Below are 14,206 nucleotides of genomic sequence, written 5' to 3'. Positions count from 1 at the left end.
CATCAACTTCCTGTGTGTTTGTGTACAAAACCGCGAGCACAGTGTGAATTGTGTGCGGGCGTTGGAGGTTTTATTTCTCCCCAGTTATCCTCGGCTGAGTGATGAGCAGCAGGGAGGGGAAGGCTGCAGAAACACCGACGCTTAACCAAACAAGATGTGCTTCAGGACTCGAACCGTGCACGGTCACACACTTGCAACGCACGCTTCCCCGCTCCTCAACTGCACGTGCACTCCCGCGCGCACGTGCAAACACACCGGCAGGCTCCTGTTTATTGAGTCGGATGTTAAATCGTCCTCCAGCGGTCGAGCGCAGAGGTTCACAAAGTGTTGAAACAGACTGAGCCTTGTGTGAAAGATATCCAAACACACCACGTCCAAGTCCGCCCTGGAGACCATCCTGTAAGAGCTTGACCAGGCCACATCACGGCCCTTTAACTAGATCAATTCGAGCTGCTCCCGGTCCAAAAGCTACAACAATCCATCTGTGCGCTGATGTGAAAAAAGCCACTGGGCCGCTGAAGCCCTCAGTGAAGTTCAGCGGATTTATACTTGTACAGAAGTCCAAGGTTCACCTGTGGAGCCGAATACCAAAATAAATTAATTCTGTGTGTTTAACATGGCTGGATTCTGTAAATATGCTTAGTTAAACGTGACATTCGTGGAGCTACATGATTGATTAGCTGTATTTTAGCAGAGGTTACAGGCAGGAGTGAAGATGGTTCAGGTTGGAGGAAGAAGGGAGCAGCGTGGTCTTACAGCTCCCACTGGTGGATAGGAAGTAGACAACCAGCTTCACTCCAGAGATGCTGTTGCCTCTCAGCACAACAAAACTCCAAAACAAACGACAGCGGTCGAACAAAATCGCACTCGTTATTAGTCTCAGTGATTCAGGACAAGCTAACTCACCGGGGAGCCAATTTTTGGGACGTAAACTTCGATAAAGGTTTCACAATGTGGCCTTTTTCAGTCGGCAGGGGCTCGTTGTCAGACAGCATAAACAAATATGACGTAAGCGGGCTGGTGTAAAGCACGTTGTCTCTGAATAATGAGTGGTCGTGGTCTCGGTTGGTTTGCCGTCGATTGGAGACAGATGTGGGAGAGGAGGCGACGCATGGGTGGTGTAATCTGGGTCAGCCTCGCACGAGGAGAGGCAAGCAAATGCAAACACGAGGGGTCCATCTCCGAACATCCAGGGGCTGTGGTCTGGTGGCCGTCGTGTTTTTGGGCAAGGCTGCTCCCAGCGGCAACGTCAGAAAACCCCTGGTGTCGGAAAGATCATGTCAGGGTCGGGGCTGAGACTATATTTAGAAGGTTTCTTGTATCGTAATGGGATTAGTGCGTCAATTTTTGGTGTCCATTTTAAAGTTATGATGCTTACAAATGCAAAATGCAGAATATACTCCATTAAAAAAAACTACTGTTAAAGTGTTTTACCCTGTTAACATGTTGGTTGTGGTATTTTTTCTATCCTAGAAGTCACATCACAAACCAATTAAACATCAGAATTTAGTTTCTAGCTTGAGAAAATGGTCTCAAAAATACAGATTTAGACTTCTGGGGTTAAATATGTAACAAATCTAAGTAACTAATCCAGTTTTACAGTGTTGTAGATGAACCAGTGTGCTTGAACTGTAATGAATGAAAAGAGATGGGTTTAGAGAGAGACAGGGACTTCATAAATCTGCGTATTCTAGAGCAGGGATGTCAGACTCATCTTAGTTCAGGTTCACATTCAGCCCAGTTTGATCTCCAATGGACCGGACCAGTGAAATCACAGCATAGTAACTGATAAATAACCACAACTCCTAATGGTTCCTTTGTTTTAAATTTCTGCTTGTAGTAATTTACAATCTGCAGTTAATGTCTTCTCTGTAATTTTTACACTTTGAGAGCCGGATTGGACCCTCTGGAGGGCCGATTTTAGCCCATGGGCCGCATGTTGGACACCCCTGATCTAGAGGATTAAACGGCGTAGAATTATATTGAAGTCAATGACCGTAGAGGGACTTTAACAATATCCATACAGAAGCTGTGTGACATCTGCATACTGAAACATATATACTGAACAAAAATATTAATGCAGCATGTACTATTTAAGAAATTATACTCTCAGAAAGGACATCGTGAAACAAGTGTCCCCTTTTTTGGAAATGATAATAGCATCGCATAGCGCCCCACATCCGTTACACATGTAGTCGTCAATGCTGCTGGTGGAATGTTGTTCCTTAAGTCTTAGTGACGTTTTTGGATATATTAGGAACGTTATCAGACACTAGAACTGTCTGAAATGACTCCTAAGATGATAAATAGTGAGTTTGTGGACATTTAAGTGCCTGACAAGAAGAATCCAACATGCCAGCATCTTCTTCTTGTCTTCTGTGGTGTCATGTACACCGAGTAAAGCTGCGTTTTAAGGTGGTCTTCTATAGCTGCTGGTCAAAGGAGTGTCTGGTATTAAACCTTCACATGACTAGTATGTGGATTAACTCGGTGGTTGAGAAGTTGTAAAATAGCATTACTTTTTAACCAACAACTCAATAAGGAAATTATGGTTTTACCGTGCTGACATGTTTAGACTGCATCTGCAGTCGTCTTCAAACATGTCTTCGAAATATTTCAGCAAGGTAAATCCATACTTTCCTTATTGAGTTGTCAGTTTAAAAATATCACTGTTTTAAAGTAGAAACGACAAAATGAATATAATCCAACTATGGTCGAGAATTTGCCACCAAATGTACAGCTCAAGAACTTCTTGGGGATAATTGTCCACATTACACCCTTTTCTATCATGAAAATGCTGATTTGACTTTGCCTTTCAGTCAAAAAAGAAGCACATTTGCATTCTTTATTGTATGTTTGAGTAATGAAGAAGACAGGGAAGAAAAGGAAGAAAGATCATTTGTACCCAGAAATACTGTAAATACTACGAATTTTAGTTTTTTTTTTTATCCAACTCCCCACTAAACTGATGGTGTGTTCCAACCCCTAGACCAACACAGTACTGTAGAATGTCCCAATAAACAGCATGTATTAAAACCACGTACTAACATGTTCTAGTACATGGGGTCGCATTTTGCAGTATACCTTTCCGACCCACAATCCTTTGCTCAGCAGAAGATTTGTCGCATGCTCCACTGTGTTTTGCACGACTATAAACAAGCGCAGAGACAGATGACAGGTCATTTCGCACTACAAACTACGGATATACGAGCAGGATGGTTCAAAGATTGAAGCCCAATAAAAGTGGGATGTCGCAAGCAGCGGTGCTTTACGAGGACATCTGCAGAACGTACCGAAAACAAAGCCTGCGATCTGGAACATTGGGTGACATAAAGCAGATCTGCACATTCTGTTTATCTTCTGGAGTTGTTTCATGGAGAGAAAAAACCCCCACAATAAATAGGAAAAAGTGACCGAGGCGGAACAAGTTCACACACTGCTTAAAACCATGCCATTAGGAGATCGTGTTAGAAATCCTGAGAACTTTGCTTTTCCCCCAAAACTTGACAAGTTTCTAAGATTTTACATTTCGTATTCTGGTTAAAGGTCACTGGCAGAACAAAAAAGAATCATCATGACTTTGGAGAAAAGGCAGCTAGAGTCTTTTTTTTTCTATGAGTAAGTCCCGAAGGGTTGGTTGTACTAATAATAGCTTTAAACGCGCCAACACCTGGCCAACAGATGTGGGTGTGGTTAATAAAAGTGTAAGCGTCAACAGATGGAACGATAATGATAGGCGATAAATGATATCTGTGCACCACAAACCACCCTTTAATCCCTCAGCTGTGTTGGCGAAGCTGTGCGAGCGTTTTACACCATGACTTCATGTTCTCAGAGTGCGGTGGGCTCCATTACAAGGTAGCTTATCTTGTCTGGTTTGTGCTCCGTTAGGAATGATTTGTGTCCTCAATTACTGCCTGGACATTTTTCACCAGAACAAATTACTTGAAAGTCAGCTCGGGAGTGGTTTCCACTACAAGGTGGTTTACATCAGACATTTGGAAGCTACAGGGGCATGATTCACCGTGTTTAAAACAATATGAATCAGAGCTTTAATGGTAACAATGGGACAAGTGATGACCCAACAGGATAGAGGGGGGTGATCCTGGCCAGAAGATCAGATGATCATCTCATGGTCCACAATCTGAATCACAGTTCTCCAATACATTTAGCTGAAATCACAGGATTAATGTGTGTTTATCGTTGCCTGGATTCAAAGCCACTCTGATTTTATTCTCTGTTTTATCTTAAACGCTTAATTTTGGATGTTGGTTGTGTTTTTCTATGCTGTCTAACATCTCAAAGTAGTGGTGTAACGGACTGGAGTCAATTTGTAGATCCTTGGCAGCATGTGAACCACAGATTAGTTGAAAGTTTAACTATTGTAAGCCCTATTTACTCAGGATTAGTATCACCTGGGACCCGTATGTGATTTAGAAATTACAGAAAATCTGTATGTTATGTGGTGCATTCACAGTGGATAAGTGAAATGTGCGTTTTACTCATCTCCAGACTTGATATTAGCAGGATGCCACAAAATATACCGCAAAGAGTTCCCTAGTGTTTGCTGCCATGCATGTCGTCCATCTAATCATCTATTGAGATTTTGCTCTTCTGATGGATCTTAGCTTCACTTGTTTGCTTCTCCATGCTGAGTAGCAGCATGAGCCGCCTTGAATCGCCACCAAACTTTCATTAATAACTGCAGATGTAACCGTCATAATTCCCAAGTGAGAAAGAGCCGGAAGAAATTAAAGAGATGCCGATTCATGGATGACGAATACTATCACTGGACTTCAGTGTTTGACTAAATCGGGTAGGGAATTTGTGGTTTTGAATTATGGATATCGTAGATTCCCATAGGATTGAGTTGTATATATGGTTGTCTGGATTCAAAGCCACTCCGATTTTATTCTTCATTTCATCTTCAATGCTTCATTTAGGATGTTGGTTCATTCTGTGTGTTTCTTGATCAGCCATGCAGTCTAACACCTCCAAGTAATGGTGTAACGGATTGGAGATGATTTATAGATCCTTGGCAGCATGTGAACCACAGATTAGTTGAAAGTTTAAGTATTGTAAGCCCTATTTTCTCAGGATTAGCATCACCTGGGACCCTTAAGTGATTTAGGAATTACAGAAAATTTGTGTGCTGTGCAGCGCATTCACACCTGATCAGTGAAATGTGACTTTACTCACATTTACTGACATCATCTCCAGACTTGATATTAGCAGGCTACGTCGAAATAGACACCAAAGAGTTCCCTAGCATTTGCTCAGGTTGGTTTGGCTTTTAACCGTCTCTACTGATTGTGAGGTAGCTGCAGGTGTACCTGGCAACTCCCCCCGAGCGTAACCTGAGAAAACCTACCCTACCTACACACAAATACACCAAGAAATGCAACATGCCAGCTAATATCTTCTTCATATTATCTTCTCCGGGTAATAATCTGTCAGTTCTGGTGTCACAGTTCGCTTCGGTTGCTTAGAATCTGTTAAAGTGAGAGTTTTGTTTGTCCAAATCTGGTTTGCAGTGTTCCGTAAACTGATCTCCCTGATAGATGGTTCAGGGCTTTGAGTGTTCTACAGTTTCAGATGTTTCTCCCCTTAAAATACGACGTGTTTCTGCTCCTACAAGACAAAGGTTAAACAGAATATGATAAACAGTCTTCTGGAAACGCTCAGAGAAAACTTTGCCGGAAGAAACGATTGCCTGGATGTGGATTGGACTGGAATTCATTCTCTGTGATGAATCTCTCATCTCCAGCGCTTACTGTAAGAAGGTATCGCTTTTCTTCCCGGGAAGGTTCGAGCTCTGTTCAGGTTTGTCAGATATCGATGCGTGACTGCGTCTGCCAGCTTCAATCTCAATCACAAAGGAAGGTTCAGTTCCAGCTGCTGGATCAGGGCTGGACATGGAGCCTGTTTCGTTTGGCCAGAAAGGAATTGTCAGTTTCTTTTTCTTTTCTTGTTTGGAAAAATGTTCGGAGGTCAGTGTTCTTCGGGGTTGGTAGAGAGAGAATTAAATGTTTCTGTTGGCACCTACATCAAAAGGAGTTTGACTGACGGAGAAGACTGGAACCATGAATCTACAAACACCTGACCCAGGTTCTGTTTTTAACAAAACAACAAATAATAGACAAATGACACAAGCAAGACAGAAAGGAAACACAAAGTGACAAAAACGAGAAACAAAACTTCAAACACAAGAGTCAAACGGCAGAAAACAAACAAAAAAAAAATCAGTTTAAAAAAATGGACAAACAATGAAAATGAGACAAAAGATTACACAAATGACACAAACAAGACTAGAAATGACAAAACAAACATATGACACAAGCGAGACAAAAAACAAAATGACAAAAGCAATGCACAAAACAACGAATAAAGCGAAAACAAAACAACGAAAGCTAAATGCAAAAAAACAAAAAAATGAGAAAAACGATGCGAAACTAAACAAAAGAGACAGAAAATTACACAAATGGCACAAGCATGACAAAAAAACGAGAAACAAAACAACAAAAACATGAGAAACAACAAAAGTCAGACAAAACAAGACAAAAAAAGTTTCTCTTTTTGATTTTGTGTTTCCTTTTTGTCTCGCTTGTGTTTTTTGTCTTATTTTTGTCATCTTATGTTTAGCTTTATTCCTAGTTTTGTGTATCATTTTTGTCGTTCTGTGTTTGTTTCTGTCTCGCTTGTGTTGCTTGTTTATTTTTTGTTGTTTTCTTTCTCGGTTTGTAATGTTTTGGCTCGTTTTTGTCGTTTGTCCATTTTTTTTGTCATTTTGTAACTTTTTTGGCTAACTTTGTGTCTTTTTTGTTTGTTTTCATGTCGTTTTTCAAATTTTTCTCCTTTTGTGTCTCGCTTTTGTCGTTTTACGCCTCGTTTTTTTCATATTTTATTTATTTTATTCTCATTGTAGTTGCTAAATGCTTGTTTGGGCTCAGTGTTCTTAGAGAACCTTTAATGTTTCTGTTGGCGCAAACGTCAGCAGGAGTTTGGAAGTTGGAGAAGACCGAACCCATGAATCTGCAAACACCTGACCTGGGTTGTGGAGATGGGAGAGCAGAAGGAGATTTAACTTCTCGTTGTTTCTCCTCTTGACGTCCAGCCATCACTCCGGCTGCCTGCTGGGAACCGGGAGGTCAGGATGAAGCCTTGATTCTGGCTTGGCTTTAGCATCACACAGCTCTGGCCTCCAGAAGAACTCCGATCCTCTCTGGCTCACGTCGAGGCGCTCTGTCATCTCCCTCTCCTCCCAGCTCTCTGCTGTCAGATCTGTCTTCGCTGAGGCTTGTAAAATCACCTGGCAAGAACAACTCAAAGCGTCGGGCCGAGCCGAGCTCCCCGAAGTCCCACAAACTTTTACAAACTCTTTTTTTTTTGTTTCATTAAAACAAAAAGTTCACTGAAAAGGAGTTCTCGTTGTCGTGCCAGAGGGGTCAACGATTACTGAATCTGCTGCAGCGTTACAAGGTGATTCCATCTAAATTTATCCCATTCCAAACTTTTCTCAACAGTGGCTATTAAGTTTAATTTACGAAACATGTTGGAGTTATTCCGACACAGCGAGGGGTCCGTTTTATTCTCTGCTGTTGGACGGGATCGCAGATTAATTTTACGGGTTCTGACGACAAAAAGAAAAACCATTATTGGAATCTCTTGCTTTAGTTGGACAAGCTTGTGTGAATTACAATAATCTAATAATTGATGTAAACACAGAAAAATATTATTTTACCATCAGAGACCAACTTCAGAGCCACTTACATCATTTAGCATTTCAGTTTTTGTGTAAATTCTGTGATCTCTCAAGTTATCAGTAGATGTTGTTGGCTTTTTAGTGTAAATAAATGCCATTTTTTTAACTTAAACCTGCAACAATTAACTTGTTTGTCCACTTGATGGCAGCAGAAACAACTTTGAATCCAACATTCGCTCTGTTTTAATTCTGTTTTTAGCCTGTTTAAACTCCTGAGAGTTCATTGTTGGGGTCTTTAAAGTGATGAGAACGAAGTTTAACGTGGGTTTTTAGAGGTTTTTACTCAAAACAGCTGCTTGATTTGGCCGAAAGTTAAGAGTGATAAGAGTGAACCGAATCACAGGGCTTCATGTTTACTTTTATTTCCCTAGGAGCTCATTCACTCCTGAGCTGACACATTTAGTGCAGCATAAATGATGCATTAATGTGTTTTTCCTTGAAAAAGATCGAGTCATGAGAACACATTTACAAGCAAAATGGTTTAAAGCAGTTTTTTCTGCTTCAAACTGTATTTATTCCATGTTGTTTAAACATTATGAGCACCTCAATAACCAACTTCTTCATTCTAAATAGTAAAAAAGTTCATCCGGCACTGTTAATTTTAGTAAATATTAATTTAATCTTTTGGAGAAAATGTGTTTGTGTTAAATTTTAGTCATTTGATGAGTAATAAATAGTATTAGTAGCATAAATAGTCCGCTTAGAGGGAAGACGATGAGTCTGTGTTTCATAATTTGACAGAAATTAATGCATTTTCTGATTATTTGGCAATATTATAGTATTATACATCTGTAAATTAAATTTTATGAGCAAAACTGGTTAAAAAATTGCTATTTTTATACTCAGTTCTTATCATTCTGGTATCAGTGATTTTCCTTGGTTTTGGCTACAACCTCTTTTTGTAGCAGCGGTCGATTCAGGTTAGTTAAAAAACGGTCAAAAATTACAAAACCGGCCTACAGTTACTCAAAATGTTTCGAAATTGTATCCTAAATGACTCAAAATGCATTCCAAAACGTACAAAATAACTCAAAATTGGTCATTTTAGAAAAACAAGACACAAAATGAGAAAAATGACATAAAATGAGAAAAATGAGACAAAACGACATAAAGGAGAAACAAAATGACAAATAAGGGACACAAAATGAGACACAAAATGACAAAAATGATACACAAAATGACAAAAACAAGAAATAAAACAACAAAAGTCAGGGCCTCATGTTTGCTTTCACCCATCAGCAGCTGTAGTTTGCGATTCCACAGCTTCTTCAGTTCTGAAGTTCTGAAGTCCAGTGGATTGATTTAAACTACTTTGGATAACCATAGCCTGGATGAATGAGAACCTACATGGACATCTTCTGATAGTGTATAAAGAAATGATTTGTGCATGAATTATTACTTTCTAGTCAGAAATATGTCCTGAACCTCCTCCTGAAAATGATTCTGCAGTGGCGTCCAGAAACACTGACAGTAAATCAGGTCCTGTAGGATCAGTTTAAGACGATGTTTCATGAAGTCAGCTGTGGTTAGAATAAAACTAAAACCATGTTGTGTTGAGATAAAGTCGTGTTCTCCTCCGTCTGTCTGCAGTTCCTCCTCCGTCAGCTAGAGGGCAGTGTTGGCTAAAACCTCCAGCCACACATTAAACCTAACGGGGTTCTTTTCCACCGGTCCTTGAGCTGTCATCAGGTCCAAACGGTCCTTGTGTACTTTTAAATTATACGCTCACATATTGATTCATCCGTTAGAAACACCTACTGGCCAAACTGGATGAGACTTCTGGCTGCTTAGAGGCAGTTCTGGCGCCCAGGAAAGACGTTTAGTAGCTCCAAAATCACAACAACTGAGACTCAAAATGGAAATTTAATCTTTTATGTTGAATGAGGTTCCACTTTCTCAAGCATAATAGAGATTTTTACCTGAAGAATGGCCAAAAATGACAAGAAAATGCACAGATTTCTGCAAATAAAACGACACAGACTCATTCTTTTTACTGTGTGAGGACTGATCATGCTTAGTATTTTGTATAATTCCCATTTGGAACCATTAAAACACTGGAAATGGTCTTTAACTCTCTAAGGACTGAGACATTTTGTCCCTGCTAGAACTATTCAGCTTTATGTATAAATATATGCATTTATTCACCAACTAAAGTTAAAAACAAGCCTTTAATATCCTTTTCTTAGCACAACATGGACTATTTAGGGCAGAATAATAGTTTTAAAAGGTTATAAAACCAGAAAGTCCATAGAAAAAGTAGAATTTTTCAACAAATAATTGCATTTCAGTGACCAAAAGTTTATTTTTTTCCCACATTTGTAGGGGTAAAATCAACAACGACTTGCAACAGAACATTTTTATCATATTTGTCCGTCATGTGTTTATAATACATCGTTTTTTCATGTGTTCTCACTTGAATAGAGCATTGGAGCCACGTCTTTACTTTGTGCAACTGAATTATATAGTATTTTACTTTAAAAAAAAGTCAAAAAGCAACAAAAAACAGACAAATTATTCCAAAAACGATTCACAAAATGACAAAAGTGAGAAACAAAATGACAAAAGAATAGGACAAATGACACGGAACAAAACGAAAAAGAGACAAAAATTAGACAAAACAATGGAAAAATGACAAAAATGAGACAGGAATAAGGAACAAAATCACAAAAACATGAGACAAAGGACAAAAGTCAGATAAAAAAAAAACCAAAAAACCCCCAAAACCAAGATAAAATATTACAAAAATGAGACATAAAATGAGACGAACGACACAGACGAGACAAAAAAAAGCCACAAAACAGCAAAAATTATACACAAAACAACAAATAAAGCAAACCACAAAATAAGACAAAGAAAACACATGTAACACAAAAGGAAAAATGACAAAAGTCAGACAATAAACGACAAAAAACAATAAAAGACAAAATATTACTTAAATGAGACACCAAAGATCAATGAGCCACAGTGCGTTCATTTGTTTTAATGCTGCTCGTGAAGATACGTGAGGTTTTACTGATGAAAAATCGTAAAATGTTCGGTTTTATCACAGTTTTTAGTGTAAATGTGAGAAACCTTTTATTTTAGGAGGCCCGACTGAGATGTTTGGTGTGAATTCAAAAGTAAATTTACAGTGAAGATAATCAGACGTAATGTTTCTGGCAGCAGCGTCGGCGTTCTACGTTCCTCTGAACTTGTTTGGCAGTTGTCTCTGGTTTCGTGGTTGTGAAACATCCCGAGGGAGGCGATGGGATGCATGAGGGAGCCACCCAGCCCTCATCATCACATTATCCAACACTCACAGAGCAGCGTCTGGTTCGACTCAGCCCAGAGTGGAAGTGACGGGGACCGGTTCCCTCCCTCCAGTGGGGTTGACTGTGGGTAAAGTACAGCCATGAGAAGAAGTAGTCTTGGAAATGAAGCATGTCCGTCCGCAGAGGTGACAAATAAGATGAACAGGAGTCTGGAGGACAGGATGATGATGTTAAAAACCACAATCTGACCATGTCAAACTCCCCCACATGTTCACACACAAGCAGAGAAAAGATTAGACGTGGATCTAGACACTGAAAGAATGGAAAACACTCCATTACAGATTAATAACAAGAAAAGCACTCATAGAGCACAGTACTCTGCCAAGGCTGCTAATTCCTCCATCTGGCATTGAAAGCAATGCAGCATATTTTTGTAGAAATGCAGCATTTTTTTATTTGTGTGAAGCAACATGAAATTTACACCCCCTTAGTCATTGTGTTTTGAGCCATGCTTTTATTCTGAAGGATGTGTGCACCAATACGCTGAAGTGAAGTATTCTGTGAGTGCTGGAAAAGTGTTACTTGTCATTTGGCGGTCTGTGTTGATGAGGTTTCTAATGAACATGCGGTGGTTTTACCTGTTCTATGAAGAAAACTGGAATTAATTCCTTAACAATTATAGCGAATCACGTGAGATAAATATGTAGCGGGCGGCGGAAATGAATGGGACTCTGAAACACTCCCAAATCAATTGTTCCTTGCATCATTTCCGACGGATAAGTCCTCAGCGGTGGATTTGTAGTAGGATCACAATCGTGATCGTCAGCAGGTAACTGACACAGCTTGTTGTCATGGTTACAGCGATGCCGTGCCAGCCGCAAAATGTGGCAATGGGAAATCTTTAACAGAGCCGTGGATCCAGACTGTAAGCCGTATCACTGTGAAAATTTAATGAGGTGGTTCTTGTGTCATTTCTGACATTCCCTGAAAATTTCATCCAAATCCGTTAGTCTGTTTTTGAGTAATGTTGCACACAGACAGACGGACAGAATCACCGACAAACGTACGACGATTGTCACATGACTCCACCGTGTTCCTTGGCAGAGTCGTAAGATATTGCGAATAGAAGAAACAACAGATTTAGAGATGAAGTCAGGGTGTTGAGGTTTGTTTATTTGTTAGTATATGAATTGAATTCCATGTTTTGCTCAGTTTCTTTTTTGTTTTTTACTAGAAACTAAAAGTATGTTCCCTCACTTCATTTATTCAGTTAGATTTGTCAAAAACATAATTGTCAAAAGAAAAATGCATTTCTTATCCACATTTAGAACAACTGGAGTTGAACTTATGTGCTGTATGATTAAATTAGCAGGATTTAAAATGTAGTAAAACGCATTAAAGAAGAGATAAATAGAATAAAAGTCATAAGATATTAGGAATTAAAGAAACAAGACAAGAAGAGATGAAGTCAGGCTTTGTTTATTTAGTAATATATGAATTTAATTTCACGTTATTCTAATTTTTTTTGTTTTTAGAGTTGAACCAAAGTGATGCACAATTTAATTAGCAGGATTTAAAATGCAATACAACACAATAAAGAAAAGAAAATCTGAATAAAATCACAAGATATCAGAAATTAAAGATAAACAGTAAGAGATGAGAGCCAGCTGTTTTTATTCAGTAATCTGAGTGTATTTTCTTGTTTTTTTACTGCAGTGTTCAGTATTTCTACTTTCCATGGCTGCACTTTATCCGCTCACGTACACACTTCGAGAAAAACTAAAAACAAACACGGTTCCACGTTTATGTGATTCTGGAGCTGAGATGTTACACAACCTGGCAGCATCAGATCGAACACCTTCGTCCTCATTCTTCTTCTTCCTCCGTCCAGCCGTCAGATCACCAGCGTGTTCTTCTGAGAGGACGATGCTGGAGGGTTTTGATCGAAAGGCTTCCGAGTATTCTCTGGCTTTGTTGTGGAGCTTTTCCCCCGGAGCTACAGCCGGAGGTAATGGCTTTAGCAGGGGCAGGTACACAAAGCTCCAGTGGCCACAAACCGGAGCTGGACAAACTTTACTGTTGACATCTGGAATTTCTTTCCTCCCCATCCTTTTTTTTTTCCCTCTCCGTTGTGATTGAGGGCTGACTCGCTCGGAGCAGCATCCATCATCGTAAAAGCTTCAGCCGGCTAAATATAGACGTTTGTTTTTTCTTGTGCCTGCATATTTTACCACACAAGTTCTGCCCTCCTCACTGTCCGCCTCCTGAACCCCTCTAGAGTTTCACCGCTGCATGTACACGCCGGGCAATTATCATAATGGAGGCTGTCAGGGGCAATTCTTCTCACATCGCTGATACTTCACGTCCGATCTCGGCCTCGTCTGCTGTGGCTTCGACTCCTGCATCGGTTGTCCATTACGTCAACTGAAGCCCTAAAGTTTTACTGCTTGCACGTTGTCATTATAGAGTGGATCCTATCGCTGCCGATCCATTACCTGCTCCACTCAACAGCCTGGTCTGGTTGGTTCCACTTCAGTGATTGCAGCCGCATAAATACTCATTATATCTCAGAACGCTTCAGCAAGAGTGGGTATCCTGATGATGGAGGTTGGCGTCGACATTAGGCCTGTTTTTGTTGGATTTTTTTTAATTGGTGCTGGTAAGGCCAACAGAAAATTCCAAGTGCTGCCGATGAGAAGACACAGAACCAACCAAGTCAGATTAGTCCAACAAATCGAACAAGAAAAGCACTCAGAGCGCAGTCCTCCTCCAAGGCTGCTCAGTCCTCCTCCAAGGCTGCTCAGTCGTTGGATCATGTCCGACGGATGAAATCTTGAAAAAATTCATAGCAGACATCAGAATGATGGTTAGCTTAAGATAGGATTAGGTGAAGTGAAGTGGAAATGTGGCTACAATGAGTTAAGTCAAGGTTTCATGAGGGCTTCATACAATTTTAAATAAAACAAATCTGTGTAGAAGAGACCGACAAACTTTGGAATACTGTTTATGTGCAGTATTGGTTTGTGCATGTATTTGTATTCACTATATATAGAGACAAAGAGCTTCAGACATCACTGCTGGTTAAACTGCAGCAAAATGATGTTTTAGTCCATCATGGGGATGTTCCTTCCTCTTTATGTGCACGCCTGGAGGTTTATTTGCCTGCATGTGAGCGTTTGGGTGGAGCAGGTTC

At 40.0% G+C, this 14,206-nt stretch overlaps 1 protein-coding gene across 1 annotated transcript in view; it reads left to right on the top strand.

Annotated features, from left to right (window-relative positions):
- Window positions 1–14,206, top strand: part of meox1 (mesenchyme homeobox 1) — a 114,442-nt gene that overhangs the window by 67,887 nt on the left and 32,349 nt on the right. The window lies entirely within an intron of this gene.

The sequence above is a fragment of the Acanthochromis polyacanthus genome, chromosome 19, assembly GCF_021347895.1.
Source record: "Acanthochromis polyacanthus isolate Apoly-LR-REF ecotype Palm Island chromosome 19, KAUST_Apoly_ChrSc, whole genome shotgun sequence".
In the NCBI taxonomy this organism is placed as follows: domain Eukaryota; kingdom Metazoa; phylum Chordata; class Actinopteri; family Pomacentridae; genus Acanthochromis; species Acanthochromis polyacanthus.
Note: the sequence above shows the minus strand (reverse complement) of the source record. Positions and strands in the feature narration are given on the sequence as shown.